Source organism: Apteryx mantelli, chromosome 5 (assembly GCF_036417845.1).
Source record: "Apteryx mantelli isolate bAptMan1 chromosome 5, bAptMan1.hap1, whole genome shotgun sequence".
Classification (NCBI taxonomy): domain Eukaryota; kingdom Metazoa; phylum Chordata; class Aves; order Apterygiformes; family Apterygidae; genus Apteryx; species Apteryx mantelli.
Window position 1 is genome coordinate 80350078 of NC_089982.1, and position 19320 is coordinate 80369397.

The window sequence follows — 19320 nt, forward strand, 5'->3', positions numbered from 1 at the left end:
AGCAACCAGAGGCTCTGAATGGAGGGTGCCAGAATGACATCTTTTTCTTTTGAGGGTAGCTCTTCCTTTGAGATTCCCACCATTATTGTGTATGTCTGAGCAAAATCTTGTATGCCTGAGTCAGTAAATATGCAGCTGGAGGGCTGCTGAAACTATTTGTGAATTTGTGGCACATTTTTTGTAAAAACTTGGCAGGTTTTTTTGAAATTCAAAACATTTTGAAAATTTTGAAAGAAAAGAATTTTACTTTGTTTTGTTTTGACACTAACTTTACCTTAATTGTTCTAAAAATACTAAAACTAAAAGTTTGTTTGTATTTGAAATCAAGTCCTCTAAGTAAATGATACATTCTCTTTTGGGTTGAAATGTTTTGTTTGACCTAAAGGAAAAAGAAAAACCACAATAGAAAGGGGAGTATGAAGGAGTTTTTTGTTTTGCTGAGACAAAAAGAGTATTTCATCTAGAAAACTGAAAAGTGAATGACTGTTTTAACTAGCTCTGGATTTGATTTCATTGTTTCATATCTTCCCTCTGGCTGTCTACAGAGTTGAGTTTGAACAGGTGGGTGTGCCACTTGATCTAGTGTAAAATAGGTGAAGAAATACCTAGTTTGTGAATCTTTCTGGAGTAGGAGCTTCCATAACAAATTTTAAACTTCACGTTTCCCTTATTTAAATGTAAACCCATTACAAACAAATGAGTAATTGTTTTTATTTTTTACCAGGGGAAAGTTTGTGTGTTTTCTTCTCCACTATGACTTTATACTTCAGGGATGGAATGTCTAAGTAAATTAATTTTCAAGCAAAATTTTAGTTTGAAAGGTTTAGTTTTAGAAAGACATAAACATATACAGTAAAGGACTATCCATAATCTTTTTACAAATTCCTACTCTTCTCTTGTTCAAGATGAGCTGCAATAGATGAAAAATGAGGCTAGTAAAATATAATTGCCATCTTCCACATGAACTGTGTTTCAAAGGTTTTCCTGTCAAATTTGTTTGGATCACAAGAAGGTATTCTTTCTAATTTCTGTTTTATTGTACTGCAAAGTCATCATCCAGGTCTGCAAGGTCAGGTTATAGCTTTTGTGACTGCTAAAAGTTAGATTCTACACTCAGTTGAAATATCTAGGGTTTATCAGTTTTCTTTTTTTTTCTGGAATTGCATGGATGCAATTGAAGACAGAATTTGAAGTTGATAAAGTTAACAAAGCTGGCTCTATAAAAGGGGCTTGCCTGAAGGTTCACTGGGAAGAATCATGTTTGTTCTCTCAGAGACACTTGTTCTACAGAATTGACAATGATAAAAAATACACCCTGTCATTCAGAGATGTGTATACATACACACAGAGAGCAGAATGGTTTCTATATTGCTGCTCATGACAGTGGTTTCCACACAAATTCAACAACAATCTTAATGGGTCCGGTAATCATCATCACTTTTCCCTTTCTGAGGTAAAAGCTTTGCTCAGACAGGGTGTGCTTTGTGGTCGTAGATTGAGAAGAAGAGGGTTTGGAACATCTCGTCAATAAAGAAAAGAAATATAGTATAGAAATTGGTATTTATATTATTTACTTCTGCTGTGAACTACCTAATAGTATCTAATAGTATCTTCTACTTACTTAAAAGGTACTACATAATCTATTTGTGCCTACAGTCTAATTCTGAAGGAAAAAACCCACACTCAGCTTTGGAGATTTTGCAGCTTTGAAATGATTTTGAAGAAAAAACAGAATATAATTTGAGTCAATTAAAAAGAAATGGCATAGGAGCTATACATCTTGAGTAGAAATGCCTTTCAAGTGATCACCTCTTGCTTCCCAGTTCAGGTAAAGTGAAAAATTTCAATGAGGCAAATCAATTAAGTGACTAGTATGTGAAATTTTCAAAATGTAAATCTAACTGGGTCTAATTTATCATACAAAATAATTACTAGCAAAATTAAATTCTAAATAATAAAAGCCATACGAGGAAATAAATGTGCCTAGTTCAATGCTTTTATAATTTGTATGAAACAAAACAGCATTGAAAATATTTAATGCTGTATTTTCTTCTTTAAGAAGAGAAGAAAATCCTCTATGTGACATTAAATACAAAAGATCTATTCTTCCCTTAAGCATGCATCTCCTGTTAAATTGTTCTTGCTTTGTGATGAGTTACCTTCCTTTAAATCTTAAAGGAAATTTGCAGTACACTAATGATGCACCAGAGGGTGCTAAGTTACCTCTAAACAAATTTATTTTATTCAGTCATTTCACTCTTTCGGGTATGTAGAATAAAAACTGAACTATTCTGGCCTTATATAGAAAAGCTACATATAATAAAAAGGAGGGCAACAAAATGATGTTGGAGTCTGAGGATAAAACATCAGAAAAACATCTGATGGTAACAAATGAGAGGGATCAAATGAAACTGAAAGTCAGAACAGTAATTCAGACACAGTATTCCATAAATATGTGAAAGGTACCAGTAATGGAAACAGAGACTAGTCACCCTGGTGCAGTAAGCAATAGTGGCCTGAAGGAAGAAATTGTTTGGGCTTGATATTGGGAAACATTATTAACAGTCAGAGTAATTTGGCAATGGGCTATTCTCTCAAGGAATAGGGTCAATGCACCATCACAGTGGGTATTCAAGACCTTAGAGATTAGATGGTGGTGGTAATGCTGCAGTGTAAAATTTTGAAAAAGGTGGAGAATCAAGGCTGAATGAGCCAACAGTTCTTTTCAGTCTTTGTGTCTGCAGCTTTCTGGCTCTGGGTCGTAAGATGGCACTAATTTCTGTAGAGTTTTGTGGGAGAGAACGTAAAAGCATATACATTTCACTAGAAGGGTGTTTTATGCACATATAAACAATAGCATAAGATTTTATTACAAGTCAGAATCATGCTATTCATGCAATTGGGTCACTGCTGACGCTTTAACATATCCTCGTTTGCTTTATCTTTGCCAACTTTAGCTTCACTTCATATTTTCATCACTTATCTTCTTCACAAGGTGACACTCATACCATATAAAGTAACATCATGTCTATTTATTGCTTTGTCATACAAAGGAAGTCTGTGGCAGACAAATGCTTAGTCTGTTAGACATAATATCTGATACTTGCCAAGTAGCATTTTCTACAATTGTGCTAATTTAAATGCCAAATTGCTACCACTTATTTCTGAACTCTCATGTTGTACCAGTCAGACAAGAATGCCGTAACTCATCAAGATGCAGCATTTTTGGCTTATCTGTGATGGTACTACTTTTCCTCTAGAATTTAACCTGCTTGTGACCTGAGGAAATGCAATTTGATAGTTCTCTCCTTCTGTGGTCTCTGTGTCAAAAGTACCAATGTAAAAACTGGTTTGCTCTCTTTTTCTACAGAGGACATGGGAAAGCACACAGTTCTGCCCATAGAGAACAGCAGTCGCTTGACCTTGCCTAGGGCCATTTAGAAGCCACCAAAGCCTGGACAGAGGGCATTATGTATCCTGGGACACCTTGAAATACTTTGAAAGCAGATACTTACCCCAGCTGTGCTGCCAATGCCCACATACAAAACAATCTGCAGAAGATATACAATGCTGGGAGAATCTGCTTTAGTTCTGGCGTTTTAAAGAATCACCCTGTGCAAGTGGTGTTTAACCTAACCAACACAGAGGCTCACAAAGGAAGGCATACAACACATTTCCTATAAGGTCAGCCGCCATAACAAAATCAAGGTCATTCTATTTGTGTATTAAGGCATGTGGAGAAAATAACACAAAAGAATTCTTGGCCTGAGTGAAGAGGAAAACTAGTCTTACTAGACTCTCCTGAAGGCTTTTCAGGCCCCTACCTTAACCTAGCGTGCATTTTAGCCATGTTTGACCTCCTTGCCCAGCTCACTGCTGAGCCAAACGGAAGCTGGCTTTGGAGATGGTCTAAATAAGCTTGTGTCTTTTTATATATGACTGTGCAGAACATGGTGAACAAACAGCCATCTCCAGCTCTTCTGAACTCAACTGATTTCAAACAGGTGGGACACAGCTCCAAGAGTCACAGTGGGTGACAGTAAGCAAGGCTTTGTGGGATGGAAGTATGGACCAGATGGGACATTCAGGATGATTCAGACTGATCTCAATTATGTGTTTGACATGCTCACAAACAGGACCTGACCTGGCAGAGTGACAGCTTTGTGTGGGTTACCCCTGAACTGTTAAGGTAGGGGCTGTTGGCAACACACTAGCATTACAAATTGGAGATGGTGAAGGGGACAAGCAGGAGATCCTAGCTGGGAGAAAAGGGGAAAGAGGGAAAGCGGGAGGAAGAAAAGCAGCCTGGAACATCAGGGAATGTTTTCTATGCAAACAGCCTTCCGCTCTTGCTCAGCTTTTCTCCATGAGCAAACTCAGGTGTTAATGCATAACTGCTCCTTTCCACTGTTGCTCATGTAACACTAGTGGTGGCCTGCTCCCTGGAGGTGTTTGAAGCAAGGATGGACTGGGGCAGTCCTAAAGGAGAGCTGACCGAATGCCCCACACTGTTGGTGTAAGCTTTAGAATCATTCCTCTAGGAATAGATACGTAGACCTGGACTGCCTTATCTATTTCTCTCACTGTGAGCTCTCAAATGGATGTCTCCAGCTTTCCATATTTTTATTTCCCCTTCTATTAGAATCTTTGTAGTTCATAGTAATGGTTAGAAGGTCTTTTTAAAAGATATTCAGCTCTCTAATTAAGGAATAAATAGATAAGGAATAAGAAGCAAAGCCTGTTCCCCTTGTATAAAGGAGGCCTTGCACATCTTCACAAACATAGTGTAGTTATCATTACTTCTGACAGCATTTCACAGCATACTGATGGACTTTTTACAGTGTGCTCGGTAAAAGCAATAAAGCCTAGTAATGTTACAACACCATACATTAAATCTTTGCTGAAATGTGAAAAAAGAGTACCAGTTTGTGTGTGTGAATTACTGAATTTGCAGATTACTAGCTTGAATTTAAAAAGCTTCAAGCATAGCATATGGTAAATACATTAGAGTTTTATTCCACAAACTATGCTTTTCCCAAGATATAGATCTTATGTGGTAGAAAGGCCAGTTCTGCCAACTGTCTGCTTTCTTCATGTACTCTGATTTTGGTGCAAGTCTAAAGCAATATGGTTAACAGCCTTAGTCTAGTATTTTGAAAGACTGCAATACTATGTATCTCCATGGAAAGTCACATATCAATGACATTTGGTTGGCACAGTGGGTTTTGAGAAAAATTGTATCAGAAACAGTGCAAGTCTGTATGCAGTAAACTCGCTTTTTACTTGCTCATATATCAGTTTGTCAGAGTTTTCAATAGTTCTTGTGGAAAATGAGTGAATGCAATGTAAAGCAGCTTTCACACATAATAAGTTTTTTCCTTTAATATCATTGCTATTCTCACAACCTGTGACAAATACAATATGCTAGGTAGTACAATGTTGTCTTCCTAAAAGCTTTCCATGAGCCCTCAAAGTAATTTCTTTATCAAAGAGTCTGTCCATTCACATTTTGCAGGGTGTGTATGATGCAGGGGTACATGTGTGCAAGCATCTGCTGAACAACTGATATCCTGCCATGGATGCACATGGGCACGGCAGATCTGTATCTTCACTTGCTCCTGTAAATATGATGGAATGTCTCCAGCTTTACAGAAGGGCTGCTGCATATTTCCAGTTCAGTTCCATTCTGGAAACTGAGGAAGCCACACCCCAGCCACAGTCACTCTCCTTCACACCATAAATCACAACCAGCAAATAATAATGCTCTACAGGCAGACTGTGAAGCCTTTTTGCACACTGACAAGAAGGCAGGCTTTTTGGTTTCAGGAATAACGAGTTCAGAGTTTCACCAGTGGGCTGAAATTGGCATTTTTTTGGAGTCTTTGTAGGAGTACGTGGATGGGGCAGAAAGCCATCCCCTTGCCAGAGCTAGGAAAACTCTTCTGAATCATTGTGTCGTAGTGCCTCTTCACTCCTCTCCCCATAACACTCAGAATGAGTTTCCTAAGGGCTATTATTAATCATTGTAACACATCTGCAGTGAAATCTGCTCCAATCATTCTTGTTCTATAATCCAGACCAAAGGGTGACTTTGTAAGTATTGTTCATATGTGCAAACATTTGAATAAATTAGAATTTGGGCACTCTTTATTTGGGACAATTTTTGTTTCAGAATATTATTCCCTTAAAACTCTTACCTCGGTTATTGACGACAGAGCTACAAACATTATCACTAAACTTACAGGCTATAAAGTAAACACCACAAATATATGTACATTGTACATTAAACACACACACATTAAAAGCCTTCCTGTCATTTGCAATGGTTATTTCATTACACTGTTTCCTTGAAAATAAGTTGAGAGAGATATAAATCAGAAAATCAGCTCCCTACAATATGCTGTTGATGTAACTGCAGATTTTCTAAATTGATTGTTAATATGGCAACAGAGTGTTTGGGAAGAAAAAAAAGAGGTTGGAGAGAAGGGAATGGCTCTTGTAAGACTTAGCTGTGCTTGTCAGAACTGTTAAAGAGAGTAATAGTTTTTGTTAGGCAATAAACTGGAGTCCCTGCTGTGCTTCATTTAGCTTCCAAAATTCATAAATGCAGAGTGTTTTCAAAAAAATTAATTAGTTCATGAGTGAAAACCTGAAGTTTATGCAGAATGTTTTAGAGCTTTCTCAAGATATGCTAATCAATATTTTACTTTACCTGAATTATCATTCATCAGGATTCAACTGTTTGAACATACCATATATGATGTCGTATTACTGCATAGATCACTTTTAATGAGATATTGCTATAGTAGTTATATATTTTCCCCAAATTTACATAGTCCTTAATCCACATTCTTTATACCCCGAGATAGTGAAAACTGTGGCTATTCATGGAATACAACCTCTTACATTTTCCTATTAAGCAGAAATAAGCAGATCCTGGAATAGTATATTAACATAGTACAGCTAAACTGAAGTCAATGGGCATAGGCCAGATTTTACCATCTAAGGATCTGGCATCCAACAGTGAATTTACTCCAGCAAAGATTGTCAGCAAACAGCTTGTGAGCCACTGATCTCCCACTCATGCATTGAAAATGTAATTAAGTAGGACAGAAGTGATACGTGAGTCTGGCTGTCTGCACAAGAGGGAATTTTATTTTTTGTGAAACTTTTTGGGCAGAGGTGGTTGGAATATATCTATTTGCTGCCAACAATTATTTTTAAAGTAGAGCAACAAGTAACTTATACTTTAGAAAGAACAATTTCTCTGAAAGTCAAGCAGGGGTGAAACACTGCAGGCCATGCTCACCATTCATAAGCGCATCCTGGGTTTTGGTGGTTTAACAAGAGATATGTGAATATGTTTTGCCAGATAATTTCATAAATGACCAAGTTTCTGGCAGTCAGATTCTTATAACTGGAAAGATAACAAATACAAACTTTTGCTTGACAATTAGTAGGATTTATGTTTGAATTCTTCTCCATAAGTCTGATATTATTCTTTTGGCAATACTGAATATATCTTTAAAATATGGGGCTGATTATTTAGGTTAAAAATTAAAAAAGAATGAAAAACCGCAACCCACTAATTTTACAAATGATTTAGCAAAGTCAGAAGAAAATTAAATTAAACAGCAGCAGTTATATACATGCTTGCTTGGGGTGCCAGTTATGTCCAGCTATTAGGATGCTGTTCTGCCATAAATATTTATGTGACATATAACCCTGATATTTTTTAAACAGAGTTCATAGTGAGTTTCTATTATACATTTTGTGCAAATAGGTAGAGGAGAGAGAGCACTTTTTAGTTCACCATGGAGGGAAGGCCACCAGACGAATGCAATAGCATTGGGGCACCAGAGAAGCCATGTGGGCAGGTGACTGTAAGGTTTCTCTGCCATGTGGGTTCTGGGATGTCTGATGTCTAATTAGCTGCGAACTCCTCATGAACTTTCCCTTGAGCTTAGCGCTACATTGCAAGGCCTTCCTAGTGTCTAATAAGGATGAAATCGAACTGCAGTACAAATCTAATTTAGGTAAAAACAAACAAAGCCTGAGATAGCTATCTGCTGGAGGCCAGCCTTTTATTAGTTCATGCATTCAGGAAGGTGCTCGTTAATCTAATCCAAAATAACCATTTTTTGTCTAGTATTTAGTTTAAATATGCAAATCATTTGTGGTAGCGATTTGCAGAACAGCCTAAGGAAGATAGGTGCGCAGGTCCCATCCGTGCGTGTAGCACTGGTCTTTATCTGGTTTTCTGCAGTAGAACCATTTTTCAGTGAAAATGAATGACCTTTTGAAAGTGGTGATTTGTGAAAAACTTGGTCATGTTTTCAAAAAATATCTGTGTACCATATTTTTTCACTTTTCAACCAAAAATACCCAAAAGATCATAACCCCCAAATGTTTTACTTAAAAATACAATGTTTCTGAAACAGAATGTGTTCATTCAGAGGACAGTAATATAGGTTATCCTGGCCGCCTCTTCTCCCTTATTTTTTCCTCATGCTTTCCTTTTCTTTTGCCTTCCTGAAAGAGCAAGTGGAGTTAGGGCAGTCAGGATGGCACATAAAACCAAAAAACTTTGCCAAAGAACCTCCTCACCCAGAATGCTGCACCTAAGCAGCAAAAATACAAGAACAGGACAAGTGCACAGTAATACCTCCCAGTACTTGCCCAGGTTACAAGGGGTTGTGGGGCAGGGGCTTCCTTAGATCAAAGTGGTATCTTTCCATTGGATAGCACTGGATGGATTTGCCTTCCATGAATGACCGTATGACATAGATAGGGAGAGGAATTCAACCATTCTGTCTCAAAAGAAAGGAAAACCTTTCTCCAGCTCCTTCTAGATCCATGAAAACACTCTGGGATTATAAAATTACAGAAGTTAAACAATATACTTGAAAAATTAAAAACTAAAACTAAAAATAATTTGTTATTAACATTAATAGCTTTTCTGTACTAATTTTCATATCTAATTAGAAGCTAAATTTATCTAGTCTAAGGGCATGTTTCAATGTAGCACAAAGTGAGATCTCAGAATTTGAAGTGGAGTAACCCAAGTATGTACCTCATTTTCATTCCAGTCAGTTTAATCCTGTGAAATTTCCAATATGCAGTACAGTAGAGTAGATCTAGTATGATACCAGCTGAAATCCCTCAAAAACTTTTAAGCAACACAGAATGTGGATCTTCAGTCTGGTTCAAATCTGAACACAGCTTGCAAACCCTGCTATAAACTGGAACAGCATTTCCTTACAGTCGTGATATAGATAACAGGGCTGAGTAAATGTAAAGGCAAAAGGCACTCTGAATAATGAACTGCTGAGTAAGACTGAGGTCAGGATTACAGTACATACCTTATGGCTATCAGCATGCAATACGTTGAATGGTAATGGTCTCTGAAAAATGCATTCAATCAGGGAAATTGCCCCACCTGTAGCTCATTAACAGGATTAAGTCCTGATACAAAGTGACAGTCAGTATTATTTGTTTAGGCAAAAAGCTTTCTCTCTTTGTAGTTTTTGGCATATCCAGCTGGCTTTAACAATATGGATCTGAGACAGCTAGTGTAGCTTTAATGTTAAATTAGTTGGGGTTAAAAGCTTGCCAAGGCCGAGCAAAAACAAAGTGCTCTTTTTTGCGAAGCTGGCACATGGGACGAGTTTCATTTCAGTAGCACCCATGTGGTAGGTACTCTATTTCCTGCATTCATGGCAGCATTGTTCATGATATTAAATGACATTTTGTCATAAGAGCTGCATGCTATCACAATGTGAGGGAGATCTTGCTCTCCGAGGCCGAATGAACCATGTAAACACTCCTTGCTTACTGGAAAAGAGTTCTCCCTGCTTGCTGGCGCTAGGAGCAACAGAGGAAAAGGGGAAAACCAAAGATCAGCCCTTTGTTTAGAAGAGAATCACACTGCAGAAATCTGAGGTCTGTTCTGAAGTCTAAACAAAAGATAAAAGCTCAAGTCCTCAGCTGGTAAAAATTAGTACCGCTACTGTGAACTTCTGGAGCTGCTGCAGTTCAGTTTGTTGTAAGACAGCTGGAGTGTGGTCTACAGTATGTAACTGATTCATTGCTGCATCGTTCCAGCTCCGCACTGATGAACCAGGGCTGGAGAGTTTACTAATGCTCCAGTGTTTGCTTTATATGGATGTTGCTCTGGATTTAGCTTCAGAAAATAAGTATCAAATGTTATTGTAACAGTTGTTCTATTACTGTTTTAAAATCAAACATACCCTAGTTTAACTTTTTGTAGTTGGGGACTAAGGTAGGTATTTATGGATGATAGACAGCAGAGATTGTATTGGTGTGTTCAGGTGAATTATTTGTGTATCCCTTTATAACAGCATAGCATACAAAAATATAGAAATCTGTTTGCTATTAGTAACAAGAACTTTTTAGATGCAAATACTAAATGGTGTTTCCTTGCCTGTGCTGCTGCCATCCCACTGCATGCTACCAAAGGCTAGCATGAACCTCTTCTCCCACTGACAAAATAATATGGAAGTAAAATAGGAAAAAAATACATTTCTCGTTTCTCTGTAGTCACTTGCCATACTCGCAGTCATTGCAGAGCCGTTGATTTAGAGAGAAGATGATTCCAGACAGACATACCTCTGAAATTTTATATTGAGACCTCAGGGAGGAAAATGAAATAATAAGGAAAACACAAAGGGAAGCAATTAAAAAGTGGGAGTTAGAAGACATTTCATTCGGGGGATGCTGTATGTTGCACAGATAGGAAGGAGATGGTAGTACTGCAGGTGGCTATTTAGGAAAAATACTCAGGTTGGAAGAAACAAGAGGTGCAGAAAGCAGCAGCCCAGGAAGAGCAGAGCTGAGTGGGTATGGATTACCTGTGTATTGAAGATAATCTGGGTTAGTTTTTTCCTAGTTTTGCATGACCTGGAAAGATATATTTTTTCAGAGCTTAAACTAATCCCTGGGCTTGGTGGGTTAGGAACAAATTTTCCTTGGAGGTCACCCTAAACCTGTTCATTTGCACCTTTTTTCTGCAGTGGCTGGCTGGTGTAACAGCCACCATCAGAGCTGGCACGGACTGGCGTCTAGACTTCTGTGCTGACCTCTACACTTCTGCCTAGGATCTCAGCAGTGCCTGTGCCTTTGGGGTGATCCAGCCCAGCGACATTTGAGGTAATCTTGGTTTCAGAACTGTGATTTATTGTGATTAAAGAAAAAACAAAGTTAAACCTTGTAACTTTCTTCAAAGTCCGAACATGATATCCTGAGATTTTAAATAAAATGTGAACCAAACGAGGTAATTTAAAATCTATAAACCCCTGTGAATGTTGGCATTAAATGGGCACAAAACTCTGGAAACACTTGTTAATGTTACAGCTTAGTTAAATCCTATTGATTAAGAATCAGGCATGCAAGATAAAAGGAGCAATGTTTAAGAAAAGGAAAGACTGATACATTCAAAAAGTTTGATCAAAAAGTAGGACATAGTCTTTTTGTAAATCAGGCTGTACCAGATCTTTACAAAGCAGACTACTTTTTGCCTGTTGTTCTAGTATGTAAAGTAAACAGGCAATATAGCTCCATAAGGCACTAGAGCTTGCCATCATTTATAGCCAGAACAAGGTCATGGGTAATGTATGATAATGTAATCTAAGTAGCACTGACATGAAACCAGAGTAATTTCATTTAGGTCTGAGAATTCTGTTTGTGTGTAGACTTATGAATATAATAATACTTAGTTCTGACACATTAGCCTGCCAGTGTACTACAGCACTCTGGACTTCTACAGACATGCCATCCTCTGTTGCATGCTTTTTTTAGCCTGTGATATGTGTTGGATTTGTGATACATATGAGCCACTGAAGACCAAACTGAAATTCCTATATTCGGTATAATCTCAGAAACTATAACATAAGCTGCCCAAAATGAAAAAATTGTACCATTAACTCAGAGGATATAGGTGATAATAACTAATTTTTGAATAAATAAGAAAATTAAATCATGAAAGGCCCAAGGAATTGGGAAGGTGTTTTGTTCTGTGAGCTACCACCAGGGAGAGTTATCCCTATTGCAGGAGAATGTCTCTAGTCAGCCAATTAAACTAACACCTTTCCTGTATTAAATTATGTTTAAGAGTGCTGGAGAATAGTGATTGCACACATGTATTTCACTCTCAACTGTGGAAAGCAAGAGGGAAACCAGGAAAAATTGCCTCTCCATCCTCTAAGAAATGACCTATTCCAGATCCTAAATATATTAACTAAAATCTTACAGTTTCTCTTCCTCTACTTTGATTAGATCTGTTTTGTGTTAGCACCTGTTAAACAACATATTGCCTGTCCATCTCTTTTTTGTGTGTATAATGTCATACAGTCAAAAATGAAAAAAATAAATTCCTGTTTCTAGGCCTAAATATTCTAGCATGAAGGATTGCTGTGTTGCCAACAGTGTTAAAGTTCTTTATTTCTCACAAACTCACATCATCCCCATTGGAAAACCTTCACTCGTTCTTTAGACAGACCATCATTTGTTAAATGAATTTTCTTCTTTTGCTTTTTCTCCTTGTTTGGAAGGTGGCACTCAGAAACAGATTTGTGAATGGAACCACATTGTTGCTTAAGATATCTAGACTAATCTTCATCAGCATGACATAGGTTGGCACAGGTATTTGCCTTGCATCTCCTTTGGGATGTTTTGAAGCATTTTTAATACCTATAGACTGTAGGACAAGTATTTTATGGTACATCACAATTCTGATGCTGCCCAGATCAAGGCACTTACTGAATCTTGCTTTGACTTCCTTTTGATCCATGTGCCAGTGTCTTCTTCTGAGAGCTTAGATGATGGCAGGCTGGGGGAAGGAGGACTAAGGAGGTGGGAAGAACAGATCTGTACTTAGGATTCACCCTATGCTGGAGTTGGGACATAAGTAAGTGGAGCACATACTCAGAATTAGAGACCAAGAAATGCTCCAGGTTCCTGCAGTTTACACTCAACATTAGTGATGCTAGTTAGTTCGTTTTAATGTGTAGACAGAGATGTCATGACATATGAGCAGAAGTTTCTCAGCAATGTGTATCTTTGGAGTGAGAAATCAATGTGTGATTTTAAGTCTTGCACTGAAGTATAAGGAAGCCGCTAATGCCCATAATCATGTTTTAATAGCACAATTGTCCAAAGGCTTTATAGCTGGGGAAAATATAGGGAAAAAATCTTGAAGGATCTACAGCTTGTACAGAAAAGAAGCCAGTTTGATTTATTTAGCTACTGCATGTTGGATCATTGAATAGAAACATGAGAATAATACAGATGATTTCTTTTTGACTTGTTTTTATTCTAAACACTTAAATTCCATAGAGATGCCAGATACCGTCAGTGTGAGCCACAAGTGTAGTTAGTTCTCAGCTTGTAATGCATATGCGAAAAAAAGGATCCGTCTGCTTTGCCAAGGTTCACTTGCACTCATGGCATGGCATATGGAGCTGAATTTTTCCTATTTATTTTCTTTTCTGGCCAAAAAAACCCACTGGGTCAAACTTATATCTGGTGCAACAATGCTGATTTAAGTAGAGTTACTTCAGCAAAGCTTATTTTGAGGCCAGATAATGATACCAGTAAAACAATACTGATGACTGTAAGTTTGGTTCACATTAATAGTTTAAATGTGGGTAGATGCAAACAGATGGCATGGGTTGCTTTGTCACTTCCTGGCAGAACTGACCTCATTAAAACAGCAGTTTTGCTGAAGCTTTTGTATCCATGATTAAAGTTGCCAAAACTTTTAAATAGGCTGAGTTTCAAACTGATACTTGGGATGGTTTCCAAATGTGTCTGGCATAGTACAGCACTCCGCATTAGACTTCTAAAGCTGCATGTTTCTGAGAATAAAGGAGATCTTTTATTTACCCAATAGGCACTTTTATCATTTCATATGTCATCTGTTGTATTTGTAAGAATGTTTGTTTTCCTCCAAAGAAAACAGTTGGAGGGATGAAAGAAAGAATTATTTAGTAAACATTATGCTAGATGGCTGTTATATCACTCAAATTTCTTCTCTGAGCTTTGTCAGAAACAGAACAGGGTAAAATTGTTCTCACAAATTCACAACTAAATGTGGGCAAGAGGAAAGAAAAGATGAATATTTGGAAGATAGAGTGTGACTTTCACTGCTACAGAGTAACATAGAGTGATAAAAAAACTACCAATTCTTATTCAAACTGCAATTTGCTTGTTCTACAGTAAGATGTGGTGTTTACTGGCAGAAAGATCAAAATTCTTCTCAGGTTGAATTCATGAATATTTGCAAAAGCATTGATACTTATTACCTAAAGGAAGGGTGTTTTTCTGTATTGCACTTGCAATTCTGCAAGCTGGCTTGATCACAGTGTTCCAGTGCAACCACGGGCAAATCATTTAATCTTCTTGCCCTCTGTTTTTTTCATTCTCAGGGTGATTTATTTTTTTATGGGGGAGGCAGAGTTTTCTGATGCTAGAGGAAATAAAATTGGCTGGAGATTAATAGCTGTGGGATGTTAAGAAAATAAAACTATCTGCTAGTGGCTGTAAACTAGGTAGATATAAGGATAGAAAAGAACAAAAGTGATCTGACATTTGTGAGTTTAGGCTGAAGCTGGAAGATGCCATATTATCAGAACATATTTTGCCTAGATGTAATTTTATGCAAGTTAAAATTGGAGGGGTTACTTTTTGCTGGTTATTAGCAGATTGAGCTTTGAATATGATGGCAGGAGATTCTCAATGAGAACTCAGATTAATCTCTTCCGGGGAAAACTTACTTGACATTTGGAGAAATGAACCCAATCTTTTATAGGTCTCAAATACATAGCAAACATTTTAATTCCCTGGGTTCCAAGAATGTTACAAACAGGCAACATGGAAAGCCCTGAAGTTTGATGTACAGTATCTGGCTTTGGGAAGGAGATTATGCTTGCACATGTGCTCAGTCTATTCGTAGTTAATGACATATGAGAAACATAGTTTTAATGGGTTCACAGATTATTTATTACAGGAGCAGAGCATCATAAATTTGATAACCAGATCCTAGTAATTTGCCAAAATATGTAAGAAACACACTGATGTAATTGCATTTGTACTATATCACTTGCATGGAATAGTTTACATTTATGGGAAATTTCAATTCAGAGGCTGTTCATGCAACAATATACACTTCTGTGCATATATGTGCATGATCTTACACAGATACGCAAAGTTCTACCATAAAACACTAATATCTGACATGACTATTTTGCAATTACAGATCACAAAGTACTTATAAATTGGCAAATTTCTGAAGAGTTTTGAACAAGACTGTGTTTCTACAAGTGTGTAGAAAAATATTGCCCCAGTAATAAAACTAGAAATTAACAAAATATCTAATGAGAAACTACTCCACTGGTTTGTTAATACTGATCCTGGAGATATGAAGATCAACCTGTCAGATGTAATTCTGTCCCATTCTACCATAAGTATTAGAGCCTTCTTCATTCTGACCAATACTTAGCATTTAAGTTGTGAGAAGCTTTGCATGAGGGAGTTTCTAAGTACTTTGCGAAACTTTCCTATTTTTATAAATACATTTAGAGAGTGATTCTAGTTACAATCTGAAAGGGACCAAAAGCATAGGCGAAAGGTAGGATGTTACTGAAATGATGCACTCCTACAGCACTGTATTTTGGTAAAAATACAAAATCATTTATCAATGGCATAAACATCTCCAGTCTTAAATTGAAAGCATCAAATTAGTCTAGTGAACTGTCAGTAAGACATAGTCTCACAAGGTTATTTTAACTCTTTTAAGAGGATCTGGTGGGACAAGAGGGTAGAGGAAGGAACTCAGCCAAGCTGTGCAAAGCTTCTTATTTCCACGCAGTGATTCTTACATTTGATTCCCTCCTGCATTTGCAATGAAAGTTGCAAGTTCCTTGATTTGGACACACCGTTTAAGGAAAAGCTGTGGCATCTTTAGGAAAGACATCTTGCTCTTCTCAGGAGGGATATTAGTTCCTTTCACTCTCCCAAAGCAATTTAACTGTCTTACTTGACATGTATTTCACGGAAGTATGGCATGCAGAGTTTTTTTCCCAAGAGAGAAACCCATTTTAATGTCACAGTATATGTAAGCACTCTTGTTAGTCATGAATTCCCAGCTCTTTTTGTATGACAGATTTTCAGGAGTAGCCACAACCGTTTTCCATTTTCATCACATGAGGAACTGCAATATTTTCTCCCTGGTGAGAATCTTGCAAGAACGTGACAAGATTCAGATGGTTCTGTGATCTCAGGTCTAGGTGCCTGCAATGAGCTGGGTCTTGGGGCTGCATTTCAAAAGTGGTTGGTAGCTGGCACTGTCACAATGTCCAACAGCCTGCTTGATGTCCATGACAAGAATTATGCCAATGAGTTGTCACTGGTTCAGGCTGCTTCCAGATTTGAACCTGGAGATGGAAATGTTCGTTTTGCTCCTCAAAAGCCGGACACAACTGGAGTGCATGACAAAACTCTGAATGATATAACTATGACTCCATGGCACAGAATGGGGCTATGCATAGCCCCAGTCTTGGGTCCCAGGCACAGTCTTCCTGTGTCAGGATAAGATTAGTTAGCCCAGCCTTCCAGCACTGAGAAGGTGACAGGTTACAAGCCGTAGATAACCTGCTCACCCTTTCATTGAATTTTTCTTGAAAATTCTCACTGGGTAAAACCCATAAAGAACTGTCCATTGTCTGCTCAAGTCACAGTAAGAATCCTAGCAGGTGTTAGAAGAGCTGTGATTCCCTTAATAATTCTCTGACTCCAAAAAATATGGGAAGTACCAGCAATTAGAAAGCTGACCTGTCAGCTCTGAGGGCTAGAGGGAAAGAACAGCTAGGAATCTGGTAGAACTTCCTGAAGTTCACTGGAAACAGTAAGCCCTGTCACAAAATCTGAAGATCTGAAGAGTTTCTTTGAATATTAAGGCTGAAATCCTTAGCCTGAATCTGCTACCTGAGTGGCTGGCTACCTTCGAGGTACTTATGTGTATGTGCGTAGATATACATGAATATTTTTACAGATTTCTGAATGCCAGATTATGTCGTGGATCTTGAACAAATGTTAAACCTATTCTACATGGAAGTGTGAATAAAGAGTTAGGAGAATGCATTCATAACAAGGATTTGGATCTGCAGAAAACTGCAAATAAGAAGTAGACCAGAAAGAAGAGAAAGGGAAGCTGAAAGGTTATTTTCGATGCTTCTTTAGGCCTTTGGAGGCCTAACGGTTTAGGAACGCTATGCTTCCTTTGGTATTTGACAGCATATGTTCCTTGATCTGCCTAGTGTTTTGTAAAGCTGCTATTTTAGAAGTATAGTATTCCAGGAAAAAAAATGGTCCAACAACCAGATTTCCTTACATCATCTTTGCTAGAAAATATGATGGTTCCTTTGGTACATCGTTTTGGTTGCCAGCAACTACTATATATTGATTTGACTGACTGTATTTTGAAATTAAATAACTCTTAGTTCCCAATAAGCCCTGTTTTTTTTTCTTCCTCACAAATAAAGAAATTATAAGTTTGTGCAAGAAAATTCAATATTTAAGCTCCTTCATACCTGATTTTGTCCCACAAAAGCAATATTGAAATAGGTGGATTTGAAGCTGCCCTTTTACACCATATGTCAGCTTATGCTTAATATAAGGTTAGACTGGTTTATCTCAGTACTGTTCTGCCTGAAGTACAGCATGGGAGCAGAAGGGACAGCCATCCATCAGCAGCATTTTGGATCTTTTAAAAGATAATCACAAAAAGGTTGGCTTGTGTCTCCACCTTCTTTTCACCAGGCATAGCCAGCACTTGCCAAACACATACAAACAAAGCCCTGTAGTCTGCACAAATAAAAACACTTGCTAATAGGGAAACAGAGCCTTTGATGGAAAAATGAGACTCAGAAACACCAGTCAACTGTATAAAAACTTTAATCCATCACTATGCTGGTGTGACAGGATGCCAGGTCAAAGAGACAGGTGGAATATTTTTGTTTGGAAATGCATATCCCCCAGTGTTTTGCTGTTTCTACTAAATAAAAAACAACCTCCGCCACCCCAGAAAAGCCCTGTTTTGTAATCCTTTGTTCAGTCAGAGACTTCCAAAAGTATCTTAACACAGCTGGGCCTCTGGAGAAAAGCAGGCATTACACAAAACCCTGATCTCAGGAGGGAGAGTGGTGCAATTTCTCCTCACAAGGAGGGAAGGCCCCAAGCCAAAAAGATGTGAGGTGAGTGGTGGCTAATGTAAGGAGGTCACAGCTGGTCTAAATTAGTTTCCACAACCAGTATAGCAAGTGTCAGATACACTGGTGTATCCCAGCTACTTTGCACTGCTGATCCAGTGATCCTAAGCTTTATATTTTTGATCTAGCATAAGTGCTTTGCATCACCATAGCGTTATAAAGCAAGTGGTGTACAGCAATGAATGTGAAATCCACCAACTGAACACACAGATACTTTATTCAGAGAGAGCCCTGCCTCCAGCAGTGTTCCTCTTTATGAGGATTTCTTTTTAGGTGGATTGACTTGCATAGGAAGTGAAACATTTTTTCCAGGTTCACTTCCATTTATTTCTGTGTAGGAGAGATGGCACCCAAAACAACTTTGCAATAATGTGCATATTAAGTCCTTGTTCGTGCTAAGGTCCTTATAGATGCTGAGGGGAGTCTAAAGAACTAAATATGTATTTAATCCTCTCTATCCAGAACAGCACAAAGGGCCTCAGTATAAATAAGAATCAGGGGATAGCAGGCAAAGTTAAGTTTCAAGATGTTCCTTCCCGGAAGGACCCTTCGCTCTGTTGAAAACACCAGAAGTGAGCTTGGAAGAAATTCAGGAGGGCAAAGGAGAGAGAAGAAAAAAAACATTTTGTAGATCAATATTCTGTCAAAGGCAAATATTTTATCCTGTTTTGTTTGGCACAGAGAGTTTTGGGGGGGATATTTTTAGAATATATTACATGAATTTTTGATTACCTTAAGAGATTTATTTTCTGCCAAAACAAAGGCATCGTATTTCTCTAACCATAATGTGGCACTTTATGGGGAGGGCCAAATCTTGCACATAATCATTGAGGTCATATGCAAATAAAAGGCACCATACTTTGTGTAAATTCCCATTTTAGCTATTCTTACAACATTTCTCATTTATAATATTGTAACTTTTTTATGAAAGGCTCTGTGGGACTAGTTCATTAAACCATAAGCAGCCTGTTTTCCTACAGTTCCTGCTGAGGAGCTGCCTTTAAGGAATATTTTGAGATTTAGAAAAAATTAAAAC